The following is a 14,955-nucleotide window of genomic DNA, read 5'->3' as shown; positions in this document are numbered from 1 at the left end:
CCCGAGAAAAACAACTACTATGTCAAATTTGTGTTCGGTTTTGACCCGTCAATCTACTGGCAGGACTACGAGGCCGGGAACTCTGCTTTGCTCATCACTACAGCTCCTGCTTTCAGCCAGGCCTAGAGAGAGTAGTTCTCTAAAAGTTTTCTTTGAAGATGGCACAAGTGAGCGGTGTAAAACAAGATTCTGGGACTGCACCAACATTCATAGCTGCGTCTGCCTGCATCTCTTATTCTGTCTCCAAGGCTACAGGCATTTCTTGCCTATATGAATCTCAGGTGAGATTTTTCTCTCCACCCTAGACACAATTTGTCAGGATGCGGAGACCCGTCACCACCTGCCTCTGACCACTTCCTCTGATCCCCTCCTACACTCCCTATACATCCCCTTAACTTTAACTCTAGAAAACCACGGGCAGCTTCTGGAATGCATTGTGGCTTCTTTCGAATGATGGTCCCACCTGCTGAGTCCTCCGCAATCTTGCCTCTGCAGTTTTCCTTTCTTTAATCCTTAGCTTGAATCTCTTAGCTTCTATGAAACCTTTGATGAGGCCCTCCTGGTTTCCCGTCCCCAAAGTTGGGCTACATGATTCTCCTGAGTGGCCTGGGCTATTATATCTTAAACCATACCTGTCTTCTTGTGTGGGCAGGGTGGTGTCCTGAGTGAAGATGCCCCATGTATTTTGGGGCATAGTCAAGAGAGCTGGAAAGCCATCGATGTTATACCACCCATCTATTTAAGATAGTTCCAGGCCCTGTGCAAGGTTTATCCTGAGCCTTTTAAAATCCACACAATAGTTCCCTCCTCTGTGAAGCTCTGCCTGGCAGGCACAGGGCTGCCTTCTGCTCTTCTTGTACCCTCAGAGGCTAGTAGCCTCCTGACTCCCACTGCTGCTTAGAATCATAATTTCGTAACAAAAAAAGCAAAAAGCTAGAACCGAAGCATGCTTTGTCAGATCTTATTCTCCCAATGTATTTTCTTCACTGTTTTCCAACTTCTGCAATCATAAAATAAAATGGCTTTAGCATGACAATCGTTTCATACAGATGAAAACACGATTGAGTGCAATGGTGCTTCCAGAACTCTGAGGGAAGCAGATCAGGCAGAAGAGGCAGGAAGGAGGAGGGAGGAGATTTGAGGAGCTGGAGCCAGGCCCCTGCAGAGGTGTCTGGGCCTCCAACTGTACCCGTCTGTGGGTGGAAAAACAATCTCTCCCCTTGGACCCAAAGCACAGGGCTGCCTCCTAGAGATTAAGGCACCAGATGGAGCCTACTCAACCGAATGCACCATTCCACCCATTGGCGGCAGGAATGGGAGACAAAGAATCAGCAGGAGACCTAGTGTCTTCTTCCCAGCTGTGCTTTCTTCGTAGCTCTGCTCTTAATTCCCCACTTCTCTGGGTCTCAGATTCCTCATCTTAACATGAGAGATTTAGATTAAATCAGTGGCTCAATTTTTTAGGCACTCACATATAGTGCACAGGTGTAACTTAAGTCTCACTTAACAATGTTTACCCTTACTACTTGCTGTATTTGCTATTTTTTATTCATTTTATTGAAGCATGACATAAGTACAGTGGAGTATAAGTGTCATAAATGAAAAGTTTGATAAATTCTCACAATGCAAAAACATCCATGGACCCAGCCCTCTAATCAAAAGACAGAGCGATACCGGTACCTTGAAAGGCCCTTCCTCTTCTTTCCCTTGTGCTAACTCCTCCCCAAGGGTTACCGCTATCCCGACTTCTAACAACATAGATTAGTTTTGTCTGTTTTTGTACTTTACACATCGATGTAATCATAAAGTTTCTTTGTACCTGGTTTTTTCTTTCAGCATTATGTTTGTGAGGATCGTTGATATTGAGGTGTGAATATTCCATTGTGTGGAGACATCACAATTTATCCATTCCACTGCTGATGGCCATGTGTTTTGGTGGACACTCTGAATCTGTCTCATGGGTGTGTATCTAGCAATGGAATTTCCGGTATTCATACCTGACAGTTTTCCAAAGGCATGATAACAAACTATACTTCAGCCCGCGGTGTGAGAGTTCTAGTTGCTTCGGATTTTTGCCAACACTAGGTACTGCCTATCTTTTTCATTTTAGCCATTCTCATGGGTGTATAGTGGCATTTCATTGTGTGTTTAATTTGCAATTCTCTGATAACTAATGTTTTGATATATTTGTTGGCTATTCGGATATTCTCGTTTGTGAAGTATCTGAGCCTTTTGCTCATTTTTCTATTAGGTTCTTGGTCTTTTCTTTACTGATTTTCAGGAGTTTCCTCCTTTTTTACATATACACACATATGTGTATATATATGACATGAGAACTTTGTTGAATATATGCATATATATATATGTATATATAAAGTGTAAATATCTTCACTCACTCTGTGAGTTACTGGGTTACTCTGTTTCATTTTAATATTATGATCTTAAATCACCAAATTAATTTCATGACCCATTAATGGGTCACAACACACAGTTTGAAAAACACTGCAATACATGACTATGCAGTCTTCCTAGGATCTGGATACCCATGAAAGTGGTACCTCTGGCCAGTGGCATCCGGGGAAGCATTAGCCTGGAGCAGCACCCCTGAATATATGTATAATCAGAAGCTGTCTGGAGAACAAAGGCCACTATATTAGCTATATTTAATTTCCAAATTAAAAAAAAAAAAATCCTTGTTCTACATCTTAAATGACAACACAGTTCCCAGTTCTTCTGAATTTAAGATTTGCCAGCTATATCCCTGACTGAAAGCGGGACTTGAAAGGATGAGCGAAGTGTGGGAACTCCTCTGGAATTAGCCCTTTCAGCAGGGCTAGAGGGTGCATTCACCTGTGCCTGCTGTCCATCCCCTGAAGTGCATGGGCCCTCAGGGGAATGGTTCTGTGGAATCTAAGATACCTTGGGAGGTTCCTTTCATCCAATAGGTCAAGATGACTGTCCCTAAAGCCTGACAAACTCCATTACCCTTAGGAGAAGGGCACTCACCCATCCCAGGTTCTTTCTTTGTGTGACGGTATATTCCATGCAGCACACTCCCAACTCCTCAGAGTGGCCCTGTCCTCAGACTTTAAGTTCCATGAAGACAGGGACTATAGAACTCTTGTTAAAAATCTGGCCGACATTATAAAGCTGGTCAGTTGTAGACGGAGGACGACTGACCTCACAGCCTGTGTTTTCATTCCTATGTTATACTCCATCCGGGAAGCTGGTCACTGTGTAGAGAGTGGTGACCAGATCCAAAGGGCCCAAAGATTCTCTCTCTCCTTCTCTCCCTCTCCCCACCCCTCTCTCATAGATGTGCACACACATGTGCACACACAAACCCACATACGTGAGTAGACACAAATAGGCATATGTGTGCATACACAGACGTGCACATGCATGCACATACACATGCTGCTTTACTCAGAAAGCGGGCTGGACTCTGCTGGTTCATTACATACTCAACTCATCTCAGTTTTACCCTTTCTCTTGATTTCCAAAGTATTAAAATAGCCCATATACATGGATCATACAAATATACATTTATGTGCAAGGAACTTTACAGTTTATAGATCCCTTTCACACTCAATCTCTCATCTGATCCTCACAACCAGCCTTCTGAACTATGTAAATATTTAATAAATCTCAAGGTTCCCAAGGTCTAATGGGGATCTTAGGACCTCTTTTTGGGGACACCAATCCTTGCTACCCAGGACTGGGGCTGTGGCAGTAGCCAGAGAGGTTGGCAGAATTTGTGCAGGTCCTTAGACCTACCCTAAATGTTTTCCTTTTCACTGTATTTTCCATAGCAATCAATCCTTCCTTGTCTGATTCTGAGCAGAGTTTTCATTTCATGACCTTTCCAGAGTTGGGCTTGTGTTTGCATGAGAGTTTACAGGAAGTAGACACTTCTCCCCTTTCCCTAATAACCATACCCACATCTTTTCTCTTCTTATTAGAGTCTTTACCACCTCTGGCCTTCTCCTATAGCTAAAGGCAAGGCACTCTATCACTACTAGAAACTAGCACTCATTGAACACTTCTGAAGTGCCAGGCACCAAGTGCTTTGTGTACATTATTCCAGCACATCTCACACAAATCCTTTGCCATGTGTACTAATATCCTTATTTCACAAATGAGGAAACAGTTGCTCAGAGAGAAGAAGTGACATCCCTATGGCCACATACTCAGCAAGTGACAGGACTAGGACTAGACCCAGGTCCCATGGATCCCCAAGTCCAGGCTCCTTCTAGCACATGGGACACTGAGAAGCAGCAACTTCTTTACTCTGAGTCAGCAAACTGTCTATATGGAGGTGTACAGCATCTTACAGACCATCTTGTCCTACCATCCTTGTTTTCTCTGAGATCAGAGAAATAAAGGGATTTTCCTGAGAGCATAGCAAGAGCAAAACTAGGAGTGGAACCCAGGGATGGTCCTTGGATTTCTCTTCTTCTAATTCTCCTGGATCTCTTGGGACAGAGGACACTGCTAGGGCTCGGTCTGTATTCCAGGATGTGCCTCTTTTTAAGGAAACATTTACAATAATAGAAAGAAGTTGACCAGCGCAGGAACTGCTCTTGAAACCAAATTGTGAAAAGTTATTGGAGGAACCAAGAATAGGAAAAGATCTCATGGAGGGACATGATCTTTATCTTCAATCATTTTTAGGACTATTTAGTAAAGAAGAAGCGGGTTTGGCAAGATGTGAGGAGGAGTGGATTTCAAATCCAGATTATGTGGGGACATATCAAGTTTCTCATCTGTCCCTGGGTGTTTCCAAGCGCAGGCCAAATATCTATATATCTATATCTCTCTCTCTCTCTTTCTCTCTCTGTCAATCATCCATCCATCTATCCATCCATCTATCTATCTATCTATCTATCTATCTATCTATCTATCTATCTAATCTATCATCTATCTATTATCTAATGGTCCACACCTCTAAAACCTTGAAAAACCCTGCAAGATTCTAAGATTCTACAAGCTTTGAAATGTATTAAAATCTTGTAGGGAAAGCAAGCAGTAATCTTGTACTCCTTGCTCATTGTTCTTAGTAAAAAAAAAAAAAATGTATTATAAAATAAGTGGAGATAAAGTCTCCCTATTAACTCATATTTAAGAGGCAGAGAAAAAAGCGCCCATAACATTAACTTAAATCATGAATACTTTCTGAAGTGTAAAAAAAAATCAACTCACTTTTCTTTAAATCTTCTTAAAAGGGTCTAAGAATAGTCCTTCAAATAATCCTTGAAGTATGCAATTTTAATTTGGACACATGGTAATTTCAGTCTACCTGTTGAAAGAGACAAGAGAGAAATCAGTCATTTTTGATGATGCTGTTCTGACAAGCAACAGAGAAGATTAAGGCAGCTTGAGGGGGTAAAGTGGGGGTGGGCAGTAGCAGCAGCAGCAGCTTTGGCCCGAGGCCAAAGACTGGATTTTGAACCCTCACAGAAAAGGCAACTAGGGCAGCAATCACAGTGGCTGGCACATAGCAAATGCCCAATAACTATTTCATGAATGAATAAAAAAGGAGAGATGAATAAATGAGATTTCTCATCAACTTTTGATGCAGGGAGTTATCCTTATAGGCTCGTCTCTTTGACTCTTCCAAAGAAACAGAATTTCCAGTCGCTGGATGTATTATGGAAAATAACGCAGAGAAAGGTTCATGGTGTAGTGGAGTGAGGACTTCGGAGCCATCATATCTGTGTTCAAATCCTGGCTCTACCACTTATTACTGTACAACCCTGGGTGAACTCATTTATTTATGTTTATTATTGTTCTGCATTTGGATACTTAGCCCATTCATTAATTTTCAGTCCTTCTTCTTTTCTAACACAGCATTTAGGGTCACAGAGTTCCCTTAAGTGCTATCTTGGCTATATTCCACAACTTTAATATTTACTATTTTTATCATTTAGTTATCAGTGTTTTATAATTTTCATTATCATTTTTTGACCTATAAGTTATTTAGAAGTGTTTTTGTAAATCTCTCTGTCTCTGTCTCTCTCTCTGTCTCTCTCTCTCTCTCTCTCTCTATATATATATACATTTTTTTCTTTTAAACAACTCATCTTTCTCTCATTGATTTTTACCTTAAATGTACTGTGGTGTGAGAATGTGGTCTGTAGGAGACTAATCTCTTGAAATGTATTAAGACATATCTTATAGTCTAGGATGTAGTCAATTGTCATGAATGTTCCATTGTGCTTGGAAAGAACTTGCATTCTCTAGTAGCTTTGGACTGTTTTCTTTTCTTTTTCAAACTTCCCTGTACCTCCACTTCCTTATCTGTAAGAGGTGAACAACACATACCCTCATGCCATTTAGAATGACACTTACTGACATAGAGGCTATGCAGATAGAAACAGATAGGTGCACGAGAAAGAGAGTGAAATGCACCATTTCTTGCTTATAGCAATATTAATAATGATACTTTAGATTTATAAAGCACTTGAAAGTTTCCAAATGATGACCACATGTGCCGTTTGGTTCTCTCAACAAACCCGTGAGGTGGTACCCGGGGGGGTAGAGGTGACAACCCACATGGGGAAGGAATGTGCACCAGTTGTGTGGTTATTCACTCAGTCCTCCAAGCCAGAACCCCAGGGTCTTCCCCCTCACTCCTCACGCCTGCTCAGTTCAGCCTACCTACTGTCTTTCAGATCTATCCTCATTATCACCCTTAATCACCCTACTTTGTTTTTTACCTGCTTTCTTCCAGGAGATTATTAAATTCCTACTTAAAAAAAAAAAAAAAAATACAGCTACGAGGAGTAAATCCAGACGAGCTCCTTGGCAGGCATGAGTCCCAATACTGGGCTGAAGATAAGTGTTGGGTCATGGGTGCCAGAATATCCGAATCTTAAAGGAGGAGTATATTTATGTTTATCAAACGGAGGCATGGGTTTAGAAAGGTAGAGAAACACTGCGATAATTGAGTTCAAGTAGTCTTCATCTAACAAAGCTCTTCCCATGATCTTGTCCTCGTAGCACCCCGAGTTCTTTTGCTCCTCAGAAAAAATTTCTGAGTCAACTAAACCACCACTTCCTCCACTCCCAAGCCCTCCACAAATCATTGCAGGGTGGCTCCCAGAATGTTCTTTTTAAAATCATAACGATACTGTCACTGCAAATTCCAGAGACTTCTTAATCTGTTGTGGCCTCTCTGGGTCATTTGCCAGCAGGATCACTGCCTCCTCTCGAAACTCTTCTGCCTCAGCATCTCCCACACCAGTCTCTCCTGATTTGCCTCCTTTTCCTCCGGGGACTTTCTCTGTTTCTTTTGCTGGTTCCTTTTTCTCTGCCTCATTTTTGCCATGAAAGATTAAGAGCCCCTTCTTCTCTCCCTCTTTAAATTGTGATTTAAACTGGCATTTTCATAATTAATTAGAATTGTTCTAATAAAATAAGAATCATGAACTACCATTTATTAAGTGTATATTAAGTGCACGCCAATCACTGTGCTAAACATTAATTTATTTCACAACTTTCACAACAACCACTTGCAGTAGGTGTTATTAATATTCCCATTTTTTTTTCAGATGAGAAAGGAGAAGCTAAGAAAAGAAATGTGATTTGCCCAAGATCACTCAGCCACTATGTGCCAGAGCTGGGATTCAAAGCACAATCTGTCTAATTCAAAGCCTGAACTCTCAGCCACTTCATTTACTCGTCTTACCCTCCTATACCCTGACCTCTGTGACTTGCTATTTTCCCGCAGTGTCATGGATTTCATCCTTTCATTCTATTTCCCTCTGAATGAAAGGTCTTTACCCACACTGTGATCCGAGAAAATGCTATTCATTGTTCAAGGCCTGGCTCCAATGTCTCTCTTCCCATAAAGCTACCTGCAACTCCAGGCAGTTTATTTGCTCCCAACTCTTTGTAGCTCTACAAGACCCCATTCCTTGTAGCTCTATAAAATGATCCATTCATCCTTCTGACCATGCATCCATCTATCCACCCAAGAATTACATAAATACAGTAAAAGACTGTTTATCCAAAGTCTAGATACTAAAAGTGTCCACGCAAAGGAATTGGTCCAAAGATTTTTTTTTTTTTATGCTCTCCCTTTGGAAGAATATATTATACTTTTGTCAAAATTGAGGAAAATTTGTAGGAGGTCATGGTGCGTGGGGGAAGGAATGTATTCCGCTAGGCATTTGCAAATGCTGACTGGCCAGGGACAGGAATCCCTATGATCTGGCTAGGAAGGTTTCCAAGTTTACAAAAGCAGGTCTGTCAGATTTCCCTTACCCAATTCCTACATTTCTAAATCCCGTTATATATCAAGCTGGCTCAAATCTTTGAAGTCTTACCTGATTTTCCTCCCCCAACAGGCATAAATGAACCTAGTCCCCAATCACTATGTGTCTATGATATCTCTGACGGCACTCAGCATTTTTATCATCCATAGATAATACTACATTTCAAAAAGCACTTGAACATATTCATTTCATGCTTTGCCTCCCTTCTGGCCTCCTTGGGACTAAAAGTTGTACCCACTTCACCTTCATGTTTTCAGAACCAACCTCAGTGCCTGGCAAGCAGATGTCCATGAGTGACTACTGATCTACTGAAATTGGATGGTACTGCCTTTGAATGGGGAAGGCTGTACAAAAATCACTCAAAAACAAGCACCTAGCAGTGTGTTATGCATATCACAGATTCTAAATAACTATAAAATTATTCTACCTCTCTCTACCTCCCAAAAAGTAAGAATCAGAAAAGAAGAACCATGAATCCACTAAAGGCCTATGTTCCATGGTTCACACAAATGCTGGAGTGGTGGCTCCTGACACTCTCCAGGTGACTCAGCAGAAAAATGCCGTGTTTGGACACATTGTGGTTCTCATGGTCAAGAAATGAGAGTTAGAGCTTTGAAGGCAGACAGAACTTCAAGATCAGCCACTACAACCACCTGCGTTTATAGAGGAAGGCTGGAGAGGTTAAATGACTCCATCCCAGTCACCTGGCAATGGCTGTGCAGATGCGTTTTCCCTGTCCCCTCCTAGACTTGCAAATGAAGCCTCTAGGAAATTGAGTGCTCTCTGAATGGCTAAAAATAAACTCCCAGAAACTTCATCTAGATATATCATGGCTGCAATTTACAGTGTCTAGAACTTCAGCATGGTATAATTAGCAAATGGATTACAATAATTTATTTTTGGTTTAAAAGCTCAAATGAACACGACCTTCCAATAGAATGGGAAAATAAGAGGCTGGGAGCCAGCCACATTCCTCTGGCCCCTTCCAGTGTCACAATTTTAATGCTGGCTGGCATCCATCTACTGATGTCTGGTGGATATGCCACAAAGAAGGAACTGCAACTCTGAGCTCTGGGCTTCCTAGGAAGTATGAATTCTGGGATACAGCCCTCCAAAAGGATCTATGCTCATTCTTCCAGTGACCAGGAGGAACACATCTGAAATCACCCTTCTAATGAGCAAAAAACCTCAAAGGCAGAGAAAATTTTCTTGTAATGCCTCTGAACAGGCAGTATCAAAGGATGCAGGTAAAAGAAGACTGGACTGGGGTCAGAGAGGACCTCTGTTTGGGTTCTGTTTTATGTGTGCTATGAATAACCATTTTAGTTCTCTTTATTAGAAAGTGTTGATAATTAAGTACCTCATAAGATTAAATGAGGGATTACATGAGAAAAATGTATGCAAGGGGTTTTGTTAGTGAATGCTAGTGATTCTTTTTGAGTGAATAAATTTCCAAAGCAGCTCTTTCTAATGAGGAATCTTTCTGAAGAAAGCACTGTAGAATATTATAGTAGGGAGCCAGTAGTGGGGCAGGAAAAAATCTGGAAAGCTGTCTCCTCCAGTTACGCTCTGCAGAGTCCAGGCAGAGGCAAGTCTCTTACCCTTGGAAGATCTCTCCACAGAGCACTCCGAAGCCAAGAAGCAGGAATCTTGACTTGAGCAAGGAACGTGGACAACTTGCCTCCTCTCTCATGCATTGAACCCAAACCAGCAAAACATCTCCAGAATATCCACTGACATGGAAGGTGGAGAAGGTGGCCAGGCAGTGTGCAAAACCAAAGTGATGCTTCCTCTAGTTGAAGAAGGGGAATGGGCATTTACTGAGCATCTACTATGTGCCAGGCACAGCGATGGGCCCTTTCACATGAGACTTCCTTTCCCAAAACTGTGAGGTTACCCTGTCATATTGTCACATCGTGCCATTGCTTACAATGTGTGCAGGCCTGAGAAGACTCTCCAACTAGGTCTGGAGCAGGAAGACCTGGACCCTCACTACTCTCACACTTTCAATTCTTAGTGATCATTATGGAGGAACTTCAGTCTCTGATCAGTTAGGTTGGGACAAAAACTGCAAACTTACCTGCCTCACCAGATTGCTTTCAGACAGAAAAGGGTGAGTGTGAAAAACTTTGAGAACTGTGCCAAACACTGAAAGAACATCACTCTTCTTCAGGCTCCTCAAGAACTTAATATGGCCCTTCACTGAACATCAAATTTCTGCTTTGAGCCTGGCCCACCTCACAGACTGTATCTTCTTGTCCGTGCCCCTTGTTCCTGAGTTCCATGCAAAGCAATTATCTTTTAGGCTGTTATGCTCAGGGAGCAAAGGCTGTTTCCTTTTCCTCAAGTTGCCCCTTCCTGCTTTAGGTCTCAGCTTAGACTTGGACTTGCTTCCTGGAAAGACCTTTCTCATGTCCTCAGCCCATGGCAGCTTCTCCTACTACACATTCTCCAGGGCACTTGTAATTACATACTAACTGGAATGACAATTTGATTAATATCTATCTCCCCAACTAGAATGGGGCAGGGCCTGCTTTGTCTCATTCAACCAAGATGTCTTCAGGAGATGTCTTTGAGGGGCTAGGTACATAATGGTCAATCTGTGTCTGCTTTATTCACAGATGTATCCCCAGCATCTAGACCAGTGCATGGCACACAGTAAGAGCTCAATAAATACCTGTTGGATACATACCTATAAAGGTTTGCTAGAGGGGATGTATAGCAGAGAGTTACACTCATGGACTCTGGAGCCAGAAATCATGGAATCTGGAGCCAGAATACCCAGTCTGAGCCTGTCTGCCCTACTCAGAGCTGTATTACCCTCAGTAAATGACTTCACATCTGTGCCTTAGTTTCTTCATTTATTCAAAAAGGGATAAAAATTGTGCCTATCTCCTCAAGTTGTTGTGAAGATTGAATAATATATTTAAAGTTCTTGGAACAAGGCCAGACAGGTGGTTGGTACATGTAAGTGTAGCTATTCTTCTTATTAAGATCACTCTTCATCCTCCTCCCTGACCCAGTTACCATCCCTCTTCTTTTCTGAAGCTGGTCCAGCTTGGTCCTCTTCCTCCTCTGGTCTCCTAGTTCTCACTGCCTTTTCCCTGCACTTAAGCCCTTCCATGCATTATTTGCTACTGTGGCTGAACAGTTATCCAAGACAGTAACTTGTCTCTTCTGAGAGACCACAACAGCCTAGAGAAAGGTCTAGAGAAGCAAACCAGAGGGGGACTAGAAAAGAGGATTGAGCAGGAGAATCTGGGTAAATGGAGGGGGCATGCAGTAGAGGTTCTCTGGGAAACCTGCTCGAAACCCACTTGGAGCTTCTGACTCAAAACCTGTTTTGGGGGGCAAGGCTTCTGGCCTTAAGTATGTGTTTTACGGGCTCAAAAATGCCTTTTTTTTTCCCTAAAATAAATGATTAGCCATTAAGATGTAAAATGCAGCTGTCACAGAACAAGAGATTAATACGGGTGCTTAAGAATGCTATTTCTTCATATTAACCTCTAGAGCAACAGAAACCTGTCCAGATAGACTCCTGAGTGCTCCAGACACCTGACATTTTTTCCTTTAATAATATGTGATGTTTAAATAATAGTCGATGCTTGTTCCAAGTAGAGTTTGCTAGCTTGCCTCCCTCCCTCCCCTTCTCTTCCTCCTCCCTCCTAGGCTAAGACTATCTTGGTCTTAATTTTCTCCTTGATATCTGGGATATAAGCTTACAGATACATACCTGAGAGGCACGTCAGGGTTTCTAAACTTGCCTCTTGACTTAGTTCCCTGATGCCCATTCTCCTTTCCATCTGCCACCTCCTCATACCTCTCAGCCAACCCATCCTTCCCACATTTTGCCTGCCAGAGGACTAATTTAACTTCAAAAATGTTTAATTTTTTTATGTTCTTCTCTGCAAGAGGTGAGCTTCAGTTATGTGAAAAGTGTAAACAGCTATGATGGCACAAACAGGTAAGATGGCACTAACTTGTCCAGAAGAGAAGGTAGGTGGTGTTCAATGCACAGGCTCCAGGGGGATGGGGCCTGGGCTTGAGCTCTGGTTGCCCTTGACTGACAGCTTAGGGAAGTGACTTTAGAGCTGCTCTGCACTCCCAGAATATGGATTCTAAGAATTAGCATGGATGACCCTGACTTTGGGCCTCCAGCTAGACTCAGCGCTAAATATTCAAATAAGTATGTAATTTAACTGCTGGCTTGCTCATGCATTGACTCTATCACTTATTCTATTATTCATCTCTTTACTCATTTATAATTATTCACTTATTCATTTGTATTTATTTCCTCAAATTTTCATTTATTCATTTACTCGAAATCGCACACTTATTCATTCACTCATTCATTCACTCATTAACTTCTTTATTTACTCACTCCTTCACTGATTCCTTTACTTACTTATTTATTTCATTTAATTAACTCACTCCTTCATTCACCTTCACTCATTCTTTCCTTCATTCGCTCCCTATCCATGCACTCCCTCCTGAATGAGGGCTCATTCAGTCCCTCGCTCTCACTTGTTCCTCCCTGTTCTGCAGCGCAGCATCCTGCCAGGAAGCAGAGCCTGCATCATGGTTAGGTCCATTAGTCCTCAATCCCAGAACATTCTCTTTCATTTTAACTTCCAACTTGCTGAAATGTGCAGGCATGTGTCCTGGTGTGCAGAGGATACGCTTTCCACTCAGGAACAGATGTTTTTGTAATTACTGTTTTGACTTTCACCCTCTAATGCCAGAAAATTCTTTCCACAAACTCCTCCAGCATTCAATGAGGCAACCAGTCAGCTAAGCAGGGCATGTAGTGCCTGGGGGTCCAAAGTCTGGGACACTTGCAGACTCCTGACAGTCAGAGCTGCAGGGGACTTAGAGAGCCTCCCTACTGCAGGGCTGTGTAACCTGGGGTCCAGGAATGAAATGGAAAGGGAAGCAGGTCTGGAGAGCAGTAGACTTTTTGAGCCAAGTTACAGAATGTGAAAAAGAGTGGCCTGTCTCAGGATTATAGAGTTGTGATCCATCTGTGCTTGGGTAACTGCAATGACAGGTGACAGGGTCAATGTAAATGTAGAGGTTTATTGGCATGAGGCCAGTGGGAAGAAGTTAGCAATGTCACGGTAGGAGATGAAAATCATAATTTATTTACCTACCATGTGCCAGGCACTTCCCATACTTTATGGTAGTTGTCCCTCAATGATCAATCTCCCAGTCTTTTTTTTTTAGAAGTAGAATCCCCTGAGTTTTAGTTGGTCACATGACCTCTCAGGGACAGGCAAGGCTTCCCAGAATCCCTTGCAGCAAGGTGTGACCGGTGAGTTCTAACCAATGGGTGTGAGCAGAGGTGTTACATGAAACTTCTTGGTTGTGCCCTTAGAAGAAAGCTGGATGCCCTCCATCTCCTCTTCACCACCTGCTGACTAAAGCATGATCCTCTCTAGTGAAGCATCTCTGTCTTTAGGGTTGAGGGCATAGTAGAGCAACAATACAGATGAAGCTCAGGTCCCTGCAGAACCTATGATGCAAAACTTCTCTATACCCAGCTGAGATTTTATGTGCAAGAGAAACGAGCATCTGCTATGCTGTCATCACTGTCGTTTTGATCCCTGTTAAAGCTGCCAAGCCTGTATCTACTAATACCGGAGGAATCTTCTGCATCATGTTTCCTTATGGGGAAACTTCCTTTAGAGGAACACTCTTGGCTTTTCTTGCTCCCTTACCTAATCTTTTCTGTCATGGTTTAATAGTGTCCCCTCAAAATTCATGCCTGCTGGGACCCTCAGAATGTGACTTTATTTGGAATTGGAGTCTTTGCAGATGTAATTAAGGTAAAGATCTAGATGAGATCATACGGGAATAGGGTAGACCCTAAATCCAATGAGAATATTCTAATGAGAGACAGAATAGAACAAACTGAGACACAGTGGAGAATACTATGTGAAGATGGAAGCAGAGATTGGAATGATGCATATACAAGCCAAGGAACACCAAGAAAGCCAGGAGAGGCATGGAACAGATTCTCCCTGAGTGCCTCCAGAAGAAACTATTTCTGCTGACACTTAGATTTTGTACTTTTAATCTCTAGAACTGTGGGAGAAATAAATTTCTGCTGTTTTAAGTCACCAACTTCATGGCAATTTGTTGCACCAGACATAGGAAACTGACACATGCTCTTGAAGGAGTGACAATGATTGGGCCGGTGGGTTTGGAAGATGCAACTGGACCTGCCTTACCATTCCCCTAACCCCAGCGCCCCGCAGATGGCCTACAGAAAACTAACCTCTCTTCTCTCCCATGGAATGGATAAGGTTAATTCTAGGGTGATGTGTTAGCAAGCAACATATCTAAAAACCACACTGCGTGCTTTCCACTGTAATTGGTGCAGTGTAGTGGTGAAGATCATGGCTTCGGAAGTCCTGCCACCCAGCATTAAACCCTGATTTGCCATGGACTACTTGTGTGATTTGGGGCATATTAAACTTTCAGTGCCTTGGTGTCTTCATCTGTAAAATGGGGATAAAATAATACCCATCCTATAAAACTGCTGTGAGGATTAGTTATGTTGCAAAGTGCTCCAAATGGAGGTTGACAAATAGTAAGTGTTAAGTAAGTGCTAGCAGGTCCCTGAGCAATGTTGTTTCTTTCAATATTGTTTTATTATTACATTGATGAGATGAAA

General features: G+C 42.3%; 1 long non-coding RNA gene across 1 annotated transcript in view; it reads right to left on the bottom strand.

Annotated features, from left to right (window-relative positions):
• Positions 1–5,201: 5,201 nt before the first annotated feature.
• LOC105297595 overlaps positions 5,202–14,955 on the bottom strand; it is a 313,095-nt gene continuing 303,341 nt past the window's right edge. Inside the window, exon 4 of the long non-coding RNA XR_896365.2 lies at positions 5,202–5,299. This is a non-coding gene — a long non-coding RNA (uncharacterized LOC105297595). The remainder of the gene's footprint in view (positions 5,300–14,955) is intronic.

Source organism: Pteropus vampyrus, unplaced genomic scaffold, assembly GCF_000151845.1.
Source record: "Pteropus vampyrus isolate Shadow unplaced genomic scaffold, Pvam_2.0 Scaffold141, whole genome shotgun sequence".
Lineage (NCBI taxonomy): Eukaryota > Metazoa > Chordata > Mammalia > Chiroptera > Pteropodidae > Pteropus > Pteropus vampyrus.
The sequence above is the reverse complement of the archived record's forward strand: the minus strand, read 5'-3'. Positions and strand labels throughout refer to the sequence as shown.